Source organism: Plectropomus leopardus, chromosome 9 (assembly GCF_008729295.1).
Source record: "Plectropomus leopardus isolate mb chromosome 9, YSFRI_Pleo_2.0, whole genome shotgun sequence".
In the NCBI taxonomy this organism is placed as follows: domain Eukaryota; kingdom Metazoa; phylum Chordata; class Actinopteri; order Perciformes; family Serranidae; genus Plectropomus; species Plectropomus leopardus.
In genome coordinates this window covers 25654813-25670338 of record NC_056471.1, presented here as the reverse complement: position 1 = coordinate 25670338, position 15526 = coordinate 25654813, and positions in this window count along the sequence as shown.

Below are 15526 nucleotides of genomic sequence, written 5' to 3'. Positions count from 1 at the left end.
CTCTCAATGTGTCCAAACTAATTAATGACGGGATTAATCTCTCATAAAAGCACCATTAAGGGCTTTGTTTCAAATGTCGCTGTCATGCTACACTATGGATATTTCCCTCCTTTCTTTTACGACCACTCTCTGTGGTAACCATCCTGTAAGAAAGACATCTTTAATTTGTTTGGATTCAGCTGAAAGGGAGGGATATTACATCTATATTTAACTCCGCGGTGCCTCCACTTGGACAAGCCACCGGAGGCTAGCTTATTTTTTCAGGTGCTTGTACTTTGGAGAACGGTGAGCCACAACCTTGGAGATTTCCACTCCGCTGAGCTGCTGCTTACTCCAGAGCACAGACTTCTGGGAAGGCAGTGTATACGTGTGTTGGTGGGGTTTTGGCGATGGATGACGGATAATGATGTAACAATTAATCATGGCATGGTCCGTTAATGCTCCAGGGCAGGAGAGTGCAGGACATGGACGATGGCAGTGTTCATATAAACATGGACGCATACGGACTCCTAATTTACAGTGGCCCGTTAACGCCTGTGAGGTCATCTAGTGGGGAGTTAATCAAGCTGCGGATCCACTTCCTGTTCTTGCAGGCACCCTGTCATTCACTCTCACTTTCATTCATTAATTTTGATATATTACACAAACTATTTTTGCTTCTACTTTGACAGGATGCCCAGCTGTCAGCTGACAAACTGACTGTGGCACTAATTAAAACCTGTGATCTCTCAGCACGCTACAGGATGGTTTCTAAAACCACTGAATGGCAGTGAATTATACTAAGATTATTTCACTTACTTCTACAGGAATTTTCAGCAGAACAAATGCAGGTTTTTAAGGTAAATAACCAAAATAACCTATTGCCAAGAAGTACTGAAACCTTTCTAATCAATCTATACCTGTATTCGATCCATTTTGTACCCAGATTGAGAAAAAAATGACTATTTGTATAGTTTTGCTCGAACACAAAGAACGGAAAAAGTGTTGTTGATCAAAGCAGCAACATCTGATGCTAAAAACTACAGTTTCTCTAATGGCCACATGAGGCTGACTTCAAAAGCAAGTAAATCCCTACAGACCCCCATGTTCAAATGCACAACTTTACAGTAGAAATAAACATCTTTACAGCCTGACAAAAAAAAAAGTTATCTCTATAAGCTAACTTCAAAGGTCATGACAACTGTATGGAGTTGAATTTTTATATAACTCATTCCTTTGAACCCGTTTAATTGTAATAAAGGCTTAAAATTACACATATATGAAGGCGTGGTCGTGTTGAATGTCAGTTCAGTTCCTCTTGAGTTAAAAATAAAAGTTGGGAAAACTCTTTGGCTTTGTTACTACTGAAGTGCCCTTAAGCAAAGTGTAAATTACTACTCAACAAAAATACTAACCATTAAAAGACTAATCACTCAATCAATAATAAAAAACCACACACACACACACACACACACACACACATATACTGATATAAAAACAAACGACACGCCCTCCAAACAAACAGCGGCGCCACTCGACTCAGCTCCTTCACTGATGTAAACATCTGGTCATTCATAAATGGTGCATGACAAGAGAAAGGACAAACTAGCTTTCATTTCATACCACTTTTTTAGCTTTACATTCCTTGAAATCATGCTGCTCAAATGAGAGACAGAAAAATATATAATATGTGATAAGGACGGACAGACAGACAGAGGTGTGACCGAACGGAGCGGACAGAAATAAAAGGTAAAGCAGTGATTGAGGCAGAGAACGAGAGAGCGAGAGCCGCGGTGTGGCAGCATGTTTGTACAGCTGAACACAAGCTGAAGAAGCCCAGGCCCCTCTCTCACACTCCATTAGGCCCTAAGCTCCACGGAGTGCTGCACTCAACACATAAACAGCCTCCTGGAAAAGCTTCGGGATGTATGGGAGAGGCAGGGGGGACGCCAGGCAGGCCGGCAAGAAACAACAACTGCCTTTTCACATCAGCACAATGACTCCAAATTACAGGGAGAGACAAGAGATGGAGACAGAGAGGCCTGGCAAAAGACCAGAGGCCTCATTTGTCAAAGTTCCTCATGATCGATTTCACAGTTAAAGCGTGAAAAAGAGCCAAGGACTAAGATTAAATAAAAAGATTCACTTACTAAAGTAGATTTACCTCTATTTTTTACAAATATATCTAAATCCTAGCTTTAACATGAGATTTCACAATGATTAATGTATTGTCTGAATGTCAAATTTCCAAAATCCAAGAGAAACAACAAACCTTTGACATTATAACGCTCTAGTTACCCCTCCAAAACTGTTTTCTTGGAAATGTACAGTTTTCCCTCATTAAATCATACAGTCTATTCTCGAAATGAACTTTGAATGTAGGTTAAAAACCTATTTTAGGTTTACTGCCTTCGGTTTAGGTAATAAGATTACGTGGTTAGGTTTAGAAAACCATCATGACTTGACTTCAGTATGATTCAAAGTGTGTCACATAACATAACGCCACTAGCATAGTGACAAATTCTAGCACATTACGTTGTTATTGAAAATAACTTGAGTGACTTTTTGTTCCACACACAACACAAACAACTGTCTCCAAGGTCAAAGTCCAGAGTTTCTTGATCAGAAGATTAAATATTCTGCTGCCTCTCATACTGTTGCAAAGGGGTGCCTTGCGGCGATGATATCTGACACAGAGGGCCACTGAACAAGCCATGTTTGATGGAGTGACACCAGATGATGCTTGAACAAAGCATGTGTGCATCTGAGTAAAAAGCCCAAGTGTTCTTGTCTTCAATTTTTATTCAGTAGGTGTTTCAAGTGTCTCATTTGCTACAAAGCATTTCTAATCTTTATACCATGTTTGAATTTTGTTTCCCAGAGCCAATGACATCCATCCAAATATGAAGAAAATGCACACAAAAAATGCATTCATGTGCTGAAAAATCTACAAATTATACACATTGATGTATATCTATCTTGAACGACAACTATTAAAACCTAAAAAATGAAGAAGATTAAGACAGTTTTGCTCTTTTTTGCTACCTAAACTCTGATATGACTCTTTTTTTGGCCTCTTGGAGGCAGCGAAACCGAAAAGTTGTGAAAATTTTCCAGCTTTGAAGCTCTAGTTTTGGTCTCTACAAACTCCTGAGGGAAATATCTGACTCTTTAGCTGCTTAATGCTTCACTTGGTTCCCCTGCTAGTCCTAACTATTTCAGTCTGGCACTGAGCAGGTCGGGTACCGCCAGGTTTTAGTGCTTGTCACTGAAAACAATTGAGACAAGAAGGGTGAGAGTTAACAACAGCAAAGTCGAGAGCAATACAGCTAAATAATGAGCTGAGGCTCCACAAGTCAAGAGGAGCAGCAGATTCAGGTGTGCAATCTCTGCAGATTGATCCCTACAAACGAACCCTTTCACACTATTATATCATTTAACAGCCGACGTAACTTTTTTAGTCTAAATATTTGTTATGATATTTTGTGCTTTTATTTGGTAGTCCACAGTGGACAGGTGACAGAAAATGAAGGGGCAGAGAGGTTGGAATGACATGCAACATAAGTCCCCAGCCCGACACGATCCGGGACGTTGTGGTTCATAGTCCGGTCCTTAACCTCCGACCACCAGAAATGCGTCAACACTTAACTTTTAACTGTTTTTGTTAAGCTCAAACTATTTCAACCTGACAGAAAAATCCATCATGTTTTATCAAACGCAAACATAGACACAGGTACAGATATACTTTATGCAATCAAGGAAGCACACACTTGACCTGAGTGTACACATGCAATGTGTGAATAAACACTACAGTGAACTTGTTGTATAAACAAGCAGTGTACATTAATGCACACATTCACAAACATGCCTCCTTTTGCACATGCACACGCACACATACGCACGCATGCACGCACACACACACTAGTAACCCACTACAAGGCTCCTGTCAAAGTGGCAGACCATATAAACAGTCTGAGCTGATGTAAACAAACATCATGTTGCACAAGACGTAGGACGATCAGGTTCACGGAGCTGTGAAGTTTCAAGTCAAATTAATGTGTGATGTTGAACACAGTCGAGAGCGTTACCAATATTCGACTGGAGGTTTACTTTTGCCTGTGTAAGAATGTGAGAGATTTACTGCACTTTATATGTAGCAAATATACATTTTATCTCCCTGTAGGACTGTCATGACTGCAGAAAAAAAGTCCTTATTTAAGCTCAGATTCCAAAGGTTTGAGCTGAGCTGGGAAAATAAAAGTCTGCTCCCTCTTTGTTGGCCATGTTAAAAGTCCATGTTAATGTGAAACGGAACTGCTTCATCTGAGCTGGTTTAACTTCTTTCTTGTGTCTTTGATGATCAAACTGTCTGTTGTGTCTGATTTCTAGTTGAACTGTAACTAGTGTGCTGTCTTTGCCAGGACTACCTCCAAAAATACATCTCAAAGGACTTCTTGATTAAATAAATGTAAAAAAGAAAATACATTTTTAAAATGATGTTGATAAGTGTTTGTTTTTCAAATTGTTGAAAACAATTTTTGATGGGACTCCTGCTACCTTGATATCACATAACTTCCTTACAAATAAGAGAAAAAACCCATGAAAAACTTCCATGATCTCTAACGTCTGAAATCTACTGTCAAAGAGCACAAACTGCAACTGTACTGTAGGAAAAGAAGTTAATGGCTGCCTGAAAAGCAGAAAAAACATATTCAAATTCTTTGGAAAATGCTCAAAAATAATGTAAACTTTATATAAATCCAATAAACGAGCTAAAACATGCAAAAACGCGAATGATATCTTTCAGTGCAAGTATAATATTTCATGGTCATGTGCATTCATTTTTGGCCCCGTCTTCTCGACCTCCACGAGCAGCGTTACAGCTCAACCCACCGCTCCTCATCTCCACCCAGATGAGCTCCCCAGCTTCTGGATCAAGTGAAGGGAGGGAGCAGATAAGTTTGGGCCGGTGTAGGGAGAGACTAAACACTCGCAGAGGGGAATGTCATTGTTTTGGAGATCTTCAGGAGGGTTTTTATGTACTCAGCTGCTCTCTGGCTGCCGCGCTGCATCAGCGCTGGATCTCAGTTCCACGCCGTTTACTGCTTTTCTGCATGATCAGGTCTACGCCACACACGCAGAAATATAACAACTGAGACAAGAGTTTTATTTTTTCTAGAACTTTAAGGATGTCAATCAATCTTACTCAATTGCACTTGGTCTCTCGTGACCTTTTTTTTTAGCATTCTTTTGGGATTAATGTAGCTGTATTCTTGTATTATTCCATCCTGTTAGAATATTTTTCCTCACATTCTGAGCAGTTCAAAAATACCACATTTTTTAAATTTTATTTCTATTTTGATGAAAGATAATTGGTTTACAAAAATTAAATTGCAAGTATTTTCACAAAAGATTATTAGCCCAATGTCAACTGGGATAAAAACCTGTAGAACAACATGGTGTTTATGTATTCATTAAATTTATTTATGTATTCTTCCCTGTGGTTGTGACTTGCGTTGTTCTGTACGGCGCTTTATGACCTGAGTATTCTTGCTCGGGTTGTCCACCTGTTGATCTGTCACCATTGGCATGGTGATGTTTAAATGCTGCTGCTAAATGTGTTTGTCCTGATTTATGTGAGTGGAAGACTGTGAAACTGAATTGCCCATCTGGGATAAATAAAGTTGTCTGAATCTGAAATCTACTCAACCCCAGTCCAGTATATTTGATTAATGGTAACACTGTGTAATGTAACATTAAGGTGGTCTTAAGTACGGCTCATTTCTACTTCAGTACAGTACACATCAGGTGTGAACACCCTCTGCATGAAAACACAAAAGTGGACTGCAATTTAAAGCAACTACAAGGAGTTTTTGAAACGGTCTCAAATTAGTGCACTCTGTTGCTCAGACTCACGAGCCACTTTTACACAGATTGCACAATAGAGCTGCAACAAAGTCCCCTCTAAATACTGACCCTGTATTTTTACACAGAAGCAAACAATGGCTGCATCATTCCACGCCGATGTGTGTTTACATACTGCACTGTAGCATTCCCGCAATCAAAAGAGGCATGACGGGCGTAACATGAAACGCAACAGTGTCAGCAGCACTCTAAACAATAACAATGGTATAACATGTCAAAAACATTTATACGGCATTATATGGCAGCTGATCTTGGTCTCTATAAGAAATAAAAAACTCTCGAATCTCATTGTTTTCACTATTTGCAGACAGTTACGGCTACTCTTCTTCTTCTTTAAATTAGCCAGTAATTGTTACAGCTGTTTTATAAATCTTCCGCGGTGTGGTCCCCAACATAATACGCAACCAAAAAGTCCTATCTCCCCACCCATGGTCACGTCTTACTGGATTTATCTTTTAGGGCTAGTACTACCTCCTGTCCTGGCTCCGTGGCAAGACCAATCTGTCTCCCCTTTCTGCATCACAACAGCGAGGCAGCATAACAGCTTGATATTCCCGCCTTGAACAGGCTATGTGAATGTGGCTATAATTCATGAAAGCACTCGTAGCAACATCACTTGCAAAACAACACACTCGTTCCCAAGACTCAAAAAAACTAGCAAAATGCAACTAAGTGGTTGTAGTTTGGAGCTCCATAAAGGAAATAACTGTCAGTGGCTCCTCTAATTCTAAAAGTCGAACTAGACTGACAATATTTATCCCTTGGCGATGCTAAAGAATAGAAGATGGTAGTGACATCTGGTGTTTGAAAGAAAAAATAAACTTTCCTCTGTAACTGAAATGCTGTATTTTTTTCTCCATTTGAACAAAGGATATGAAGGTACCATCCCCTTTTTCCTACAAAGCAGTGCAGAGGTAATTAGGAGGAACAGGGTGACAATGGTCAGTTGTTAAAAATCATAAACAAACCAAGTGCTTCTTTCATCACACTGGGTATCATATTTTAAAGCGTTCCATTAGGAGCTGGCACCCTCTCAATCGTTACTCACACATACATCTGCTAAAAAACACATATCTATCATTGGATGGAGGCTATCTGATACGGGACCCGTATTAACTCACCAAAAAGAACAGGCTGATTTGTTTCGGGCGTACGTGCAGGCGGAGGCAGTTGTATTTTGCAGTTTGAGTCAAACAAGGACTCCTTAAGACTTTTCTCATACTGAAGCTGGTTTGATAAATGTTGAACCTTTGGCACGACAAATACATATATGCTCTAAATGTGTGCTTAGCATGCGAGGTATGTGTACAGAAGCTCCTCCACTTAAAGCAGAACGACACCTGAAACACACCTGCACATGTTTTCGCCAATAAATCTATGAACTCCGACACAATGAGTTCAGACATCAGGTGTCCTGATTGAAGCTTTATGATAAAGCTGTTGGTGACCCACCAGCTGACCCCTCTGCCGCCCCTCCCCTCCTCCTCAGGACGCCTCCACAACTCAAGTCCGGCACTTCCAACACCAGAGCCAGACATGTGATGTGCCGCAGCGCTGTGACGAGGAGAGCGCCACTCGAGTGTGACGGCCAAAGAGATGACTGTTTTCCAGCGGCGTTGGTGGAGTTTTTTAGACGCTGCAGCGAGGACCACACAGAAGAAATGGCTTCCCTCCACCGGCTGACTGATGATTAAGCGAGACGTAGTGTATTTTCCTATGGCTCCATAAAAGACACAAGCTGGGAGAGCCGTAAAAGACGGTGCAGAAAGACAATCGGCTGGAAATAAATAAAGCAGAGGGGGAAGAAAGGGGCCAGCACTTTGCTTCTCACCAATAAAATCCCCCAAACTGGCCACTGTCTGCATTTTTCTTTGCTTGCTTATTTGCTTAAATGTCTAAGCTTGTTCGTCATCCTTTGTTAACTGGAACTGTTGCATTTAAGTGACTAGAAAGTGACCTACAAACCAATGAATTTATTCCTCCAGCCCCCGGGACTGAAATCAATGAGTAAAAAAGGAAGTATAAGGAAGAAATAAAGGATTATGTTCAAAGGATTAGGAACTTTCCTTTACATATTCCAGTGATGATAAAGTGTTGTGAGATATAATGCGCCCCTATGAGCCGGCTCCTTCCAGTTCTTCTTCAGATTAATGGGCCGTGTTGGGAAAAGTGTGCAGTGAGGCATAGAGCATAAATAAGGTCTTTAAGTAGGCAGCTATGGCGGCTGTGGGCTCAGCGGACGGCTCTGTCTACACACAGACAAAGACCGAGCTGTGATTTACTGGTCCTACATTACAGCTCTGCTCATACAGATAAAAGGGAGACGCAAAGAATGCGGTTTGTGACTGTGATCTTACAAAGTTACATAAACCCCCGAGCGGAGTCAATGGAAAAGTTTCACCTCAAAGTCACTTGAGCACTCTGAGAAGTTTTGATGCTTGTCCAGCGAGTGTTTTCTTTTCGATTTTCTGAAGCTCACAACTAGAAAGAAGGTCATGAATCCTGTAAAGTGGCTGCTTTCTTGGTTGGATGATGTAGACTGTCTGGGTCAGAGTTTGGCCTCAGATGTAACCCAATCTTAACCCGTATTTTTACTTTCAATTTCAGTGCAGCTGTGCAGCTTAACCCAGCTGTAATGTTAATAACACACACACAACCTTCCCCTTTACAAAATCCATTAACCCCCTGCAACATCGATTTATGGTCTTACAGCACCTATTACTAAAGTAGAAGCAATGCTTTGATATTATTTTTATGAATTTATCATTACAGTTGATGGAGTATACGGATCTTTTGAGAAAAGGAAGGATTTAAAGGTCTATGACAATGAATGGTTGGCCTTGAAAGCACTTATTTTGTAAATTAAAATGTTAAGAATGAATTCACCATTTTTTTTTTCTTCTAATTTCTCTCCAGGTATTTATTCAAAGACATCTGTGTTGCAACCATATCTCCTAAAAATAATACATATACACTACTAATTTACAAAGGCATATTTGTTTTGAAGGATATGTAATCCCTCCTGGATTGTGTTCCTTGTCCTTTTCCAAATTTCTGTACTAAATGTATTAGTTAAATGTTCAAGTGCAAGTATTTTTTTAAACTTATGGTCTTGTTTTTTGTCTTTGTACCTTGTTCTTTCATGATAATACTTTACCATACTGAGTTTGAATTATTCCTATTAATTTATAAAGCAAAGTTTGCTACTCTAACAGGGTCAAAACTAAAACCCATTCAGTTTTTATGCACCGCATAATTCTGCTTCAGCTGTCAAGGCCTCAAACTTTTTTGACTGCTACTAAAATTGTACTCAATTAAATTTGGGACTTTTCATTAATATATTGCACAGCTCTGTGATTTCTTTTCTTTTTTCTTCTTCTACATATTCCTTTTTTTAATAAATTTGCGCCATTTTTTAAATCTTTTATCTTGTACTCCTTAAAAATTCTACTCTATCTTTTTAAATCACCTTGTGTTCCATTTGTCTTGATCGACTGACTTTTTATGTGTTGTGGAAAAAACTTTGAATTACCTTGTTCAAAGGTGCTGCGCAAATTGATTTGCTTTGCCTCACTCTCCTCATTCTGCCTTTGCTGTTTGCTGTTACCAATTGCTAACTAGATATCACCAGTCTGTCCGAATATACCTACATGCATTGCTTTGATTTATTGATACTATATACTGTGTGCGTTTTTTAGAAATAGTGTTTTAGATTTAAGATTTAAGATTAGCCTTTATTGTCTCCCTTAGGAGAAATTTGTCTTGGACATGCGGGAGACACAGGCAACATGGCCACACCATCAAACTTCAATTAACACACAGTATTCCTTTCCAGGTGTGGCACATAATGCCTACCTAAAATAATTATTCTAAAGCGATAGACAAGATTATTGCACAAATGCCCTACACATAATAATTGTACACAATCCCTCCACACGTCAATTCATAGCAAGTATAATGCGTCACATTGATGCACTATTTAGTCTATGGCATCATCGTTGTCTTTGGTCTCTTCACCACTGCAGTAATGTCCGTATTGGGATTACTGAGCTAAAGTCAGCTTCTTTTAACAACTTCAACACCATTATACAACAAGGTTACTACACTTTGAAATCCAAGACAAAAAGATACAACTGAGCTACCTTCTGATGGCTAGCTGGTGCTGTGTGCCACACAGTCATCAAGCTTAATGGTCCTCTCCCGAGAGACCCCACCCGCTTACCAAAGGTACATAATGCTTAAACTAGCATTGGGGGCACACAGTTGGATTTACAGAGGCACCACTCTCCCTACTACAAGTCAGTGAACCATCTATATGATGTTGGAGCTATTATTCTGAAGTAAAAAAACGTTGCATAATGTTGCTTTAATTAATGTGCAACATCCCTGAGAAATTAACCAATAAATAAAAGAGAATGTAGGAACGCTGATAAAATATTTTGTTTATCGCATTTTTTGACTGTGCAAACAGGGGTAACACTAGCTGCAAGAAAGCTGTCGGGGTAGAAATGACAAGATACTTTAGGAGGACACACTGGTCTGTGGCTACATTTGTGACTCATCACAGACTGTAGTTAAAACAGCTGGTGATGATCGAACACAAACAGAAACACATGAGTGTTTCAGATTCCTCTGTGGATTCCTGGAGAAGGAGGTGGAGCACAGAGCAGCCAAGTTAATTTAGCATTACGAGCATTTCAAGTAACCTGAACCAGTGAGAGCAGATGTTCAGAGCCCCAGCAGCTGGGTGCTGAATACTGCCGAGATGTTAAGAGGTGGAGGGGTGACTATATTGTAACATACCGCAGTGGACAGGAGTCAGCGCACTTGATCCATGAATTTAAGGGCTGAACAGTGAATACCACCCACTGAATACCACACACAGCTGTGGTGCTGCTGGGGAAAGCTGACGCACCGACATGCCTTCACCAGCAGAGTGATAACAGATGGAGATACGGGAGTGGTAGCACCTAATCCAGAGGTGTTATGAGTTGGTGTTGAACTTGTGTAACCCTTCACACAGGAAAAGAGGGGAGATGTTAAGTGGTCTTATCCCCTCTTTATAAAGTAAATATATCACAGCACAAACAGTTGCTACTTATACAGTAGATCAGCACATATATTATCAGCACTGTATGATGACAAAAAAAAGTCACATCACCACACATTTAAGACGTTAAAAATGCCGACTATACCGTCCTTCTACTTTTTATATTTAAAAGAAAAGATTAATATTTTTTAGATATACACAAAGCTTTGGCAATATCACAGTATTACAACATGCCAGGGTATTTAGAAATTTCTGAAGGTATGTTTTTCAATATCATCATAAATATTGCTCCTCTTTCCATTAAACTAATTGTAGGTAGTGTACAGCATGCACCACCAGAGCTCAGTCTCCAGTCTCTACTGGTAGAACAGGCAGCTGAGCTGAAAGACACCTCACCACCTAGTTGTATAGGAATACGTTACAGGACTGTAAACAGCTGGTGACCAGCAGGCAGAGAGACCTTTGGGAATGATGGCATGTTTTTTAACATCTAACTTTGTAAATTAGAGATATGTTTTGACCAAACAAGAGCTGGTGATTGTTAGAACAATGGTCTTACTATCGACAGTAACCAAGATAGTTTGGATGAGTTTTATTTTGTTGGCGATTAAGCCTCGGAAGTCTCTGTTTAATAAGGAAAATGGATTTTTCTTAACATTGTGTGGGTTTCTTTTGTGTATTGATTAGTCTGAAAACATTAAATTAAGAAGCGCACTCTCCAAATACGTACACTGTCAAATACCATATACTGCCTTGAAAGTTTAAGAAGGTATGAAATATTTACCACCCAAGCCCAATATATGCAATCTCAATCCCACCAATCCCATTGCACTACCAGGGGAAACTAGGGGTCAAAAGAGGAGCCAGGTTTAGCTACATTTCGGCATACTGAGGGCTACATTTCACATTAAAGAAGTATTCTACTGCTGAATGTTTGATCTTTCAATTAAACTAGGCCGTTTATGGAGTAGAAAGACACAAATACTTTTGAATTTGGTTCTGCATGACCAAAGAAAACAGTTAAAAGGGCTGTGACATTTGCTTTTGCGTTACAGGTAGAAAACCTACTGGACTAATAAACAAGAGTGCTGGTATGTAATGTAATGCAACTCATCCATTTGACAAAATGGTAGCTGGCTGGTAATGAACAAGCTCATATTACAGTTAAACTGTGAGCTAAAATATGTTTCTGAAAACATCTGAGCGAGAAAGAGGCAACTCAGTAACCATCTTGGTTTGTATTTGATCAATGCTGCTTAGTTTCACTGTATGATCTGAGTGGGTAAAAACATCAAAAAATCTAGTTCTGAATAGCAGAGATGAGTGTTTTGGTGTTTAATCAATGCCCACAGAGGAACTAAAGAAGGAAGTCAGTGCTCCCAGCAAGCAGAGAAATAATCCTGCACATAAATTCTTTTAAAACTACAACTTGGTTTTATAATTTGCTTTTGGTTAATAAGTGAGCTTTATAGGTGCTACTAGGGCAATTTTATAACTTTTTGGCTAAGTAGCTGAGCATCCAGCGTATTTTGTGTACAGACATCAGATTGGTATCTTCTAATCTTACACACAGCAAAAAAAGTGAATATCTGAAAATGTCAAACTACTCCTTTAAAAACTATAACACTTTGTTTTTACTAAAGTAGAATAAAACACCAAAACCTTCTCCAGAGTGATATCTTATTACAGGCTATATCTGCTTTTATTTAAGTAAAACATGGCTGTAATTCTTGGCAGTTAAAACGCCACAAATGAACCTGCTCCCCCACTCCAATTTCATTTTTGAGCAATGTCAAAGAATCAGTCATCAGCACCACAGAAGAAGAGATCTGCCAACTGAAGGAGGCCTTGATTTAGTAATCAAGTGAAATAACAGCAGAGGGCCAAACAGATCTGCGTGTTGATAGATCACTTTAGCGAGCGCCATGATAAATGGATACAGTGATGAATGCTGTTAAACTTCTCTGTGATCGGTTGCAGATCGAGTCCGTTGTTACAAATGACCTCACGTTTTGGAGGAACAAATATTATCTTTTCAAAGTGAAATGCTTACAGTGCAGCAGCGGAGAGAGTCTCCTGCTAACAGTGTTTTCTTTACAAAAGTCTTTGTTCACAGAGTAAGTTGAGGTGAATGCTGAAAGATTTTGTGCTGAAAAGGAATATTTGTGTAGATATGGAGAGACTGAATGTGCTGGATGGTTTGAAAGCTGACGTTCAGTTAAAAGCAGAGATGGTGAAGGCCTTGACATTTGGTAAATAGAAGATGCAGAAGATGAAGAGGTTTAAAATCTGCTGAAGGAAACAGCCTTAAAATATTCCCATTGCCTTGGTTTGGTACCATCTCATCACAGTTACTCAGTATCATCTTCTCCAGTGATAAAATAATCAATTAAATAAATAACAAAACACATCAATAATCCAAAAATTAAATTTAAAAAAACAAAAAAAACAAAACTATTTCATGACTGTATCTCTCCTGTTCCTTAACGTAGTACTTGAAGTAGACCAGCATAGTTGATGAATGAAGTTGATGTACTTGTACATGATTTTTTGGAGTTGCACCCACATGGCTGAATGCAATTTTGTAGGTTGCTTTCCATTAATTGATGTAATTCAATATTGTGATTAATGACATTTACATGTAATCTACAGCTGCTCTGTAAGTAAATAAAGAAAACGTTTACACTTTACACTGTATTGATATCTGTTTTTTATAGAAAACTAAAAGAAACGTTAAGCTTGACAGTAGTTGCCACTTTATGAAGTAGAAAGTACAATACTTGTCTTAGTACGCAAATATCGAGTATAACAATTGAAAAGAGGAGGAGGTATTAAGCCTCTTTACTTAAGGATTGTAACTATACCACATTGTATAAGTGCGTCATTATAAGTTAAGGTCCTGCATTTTACATTTTACTTAAGTAAAAAGTACTAAAGTATTGCCAGACATATGTCAGAAAAGTATCTAAAGTTAAAGAGCTCAGTTTGCAGAGTTGCCCCATGACAATGCATTAAAGTTTAGGCAGCATTTTAACAGCTGGTTGGTGTGAAGCTAATTTTAACTACTTCATACACCTCATACTACACTATACTTTCTAAACCTTGACAGGAAGCTTTTTGTATGTAAAACATGAATCTGTGGAGTAACTAATAACTATAGCTCATACATTCTCATACACTATTTCCCTCTGAAATGTAGTGGAGTAAAAGTATGAATGAAACAAAGATATCCAGGTCAAGTATAAGTACATGTGCATTAACTATATTATACTCTTGCATTTGAAGCAGATGAAACGCGAAGAACATAAAACATGAAAATGTATGTCTCCTTTAATAACTTAGGTGAAAGACTGAAAGAACAAGTAACAACAAAAAATGCTTGAATCAGTCAGTCCTCCTGTCACTGTGGACTGACTGATTCCACAAAAATATGTCTAAAACTAATCTTTAAATAATCTTTTATGTCCTATACAAGAAGCACCAGTTCAATATACAAAGGTACGTTATATAACACACACAAGCAGCCATGAAAACACAGAAGTAAAGCTTGTGTTACTACGCAGAGATTTATATGATGCAGTTAAACTGAGCTAAAAGTCTGCCAACTGCTCTCAAGTGTCTTTCTGTGTTTTTTATGTCTGACCCTCTTTAGGAGCCTTATTTTCCCAATTACTGTGGATTATCTCATTTTAGAAAACTACATAATAAAGTAACATGGACTGGACAAAACACAGTAGATTTATTACCTTAAAAGGAAAACTAAGAAAATTGCTCAAGTCAGTATTTTTTTAATGGGTTACTCCCTAATTGGGATTTTATAATCAGCACTGCAGCCTCCCTGCTGTTCACTGCTGGTTGTTTTTACCTGTAATTGCTACACAAGTCAGTTCTCTCTCTCTTACATAAATTGTAAAAGATTAAAAGAAAAATGTGCTGTTAAGGATTAACAGTTTTCAGGAAGATATGTTGCACTACAATGCTCTATTATACAGTATGTTACATTCAAATTCACAGGGAGATTGCGCCTTTATCTTGTGAAAAATGTGCCCAAAATATGTCATGTAGCCACAAGAGGGGGCCAAAGTACTCAGATTAGCTCTCACATGAACCAGAAATCCTCTTCAACTCAACAACTACATAGTATTTAACTGGAATATCAAATTGTGTAGAAAGTGTCTGGAAAAATTACTTCACATGTTGAGTATTTATTGTTGGAAATGTATCTACTGAACAGTGTGTTTTTCGGCTTATAGTGCTGACTAATGTATATAATTTTCTACTTAACCCCAATATAAAAAAAAGATTATAGACACTGAAGATTAAAAAAAGGCTGCATCACTTTGATGATTCTTCATAGTCGGATGAACTACAATAATGGCGGAGGAGGGTATTTTTCCCGACAGCAGAGGGAGACATCAGCTAAGAGCAGAAGATCAAATGAACATTAAAACTAAAAAGCTAATTATTCTGCAGACAGAGATCAGACTACTTTGATGAGTAGTTTCAACAGTTTATCTGATGTGGAACTAATTTCTGTCATGTTTGTACATTTTGTGCCGTTTTGGATGATTA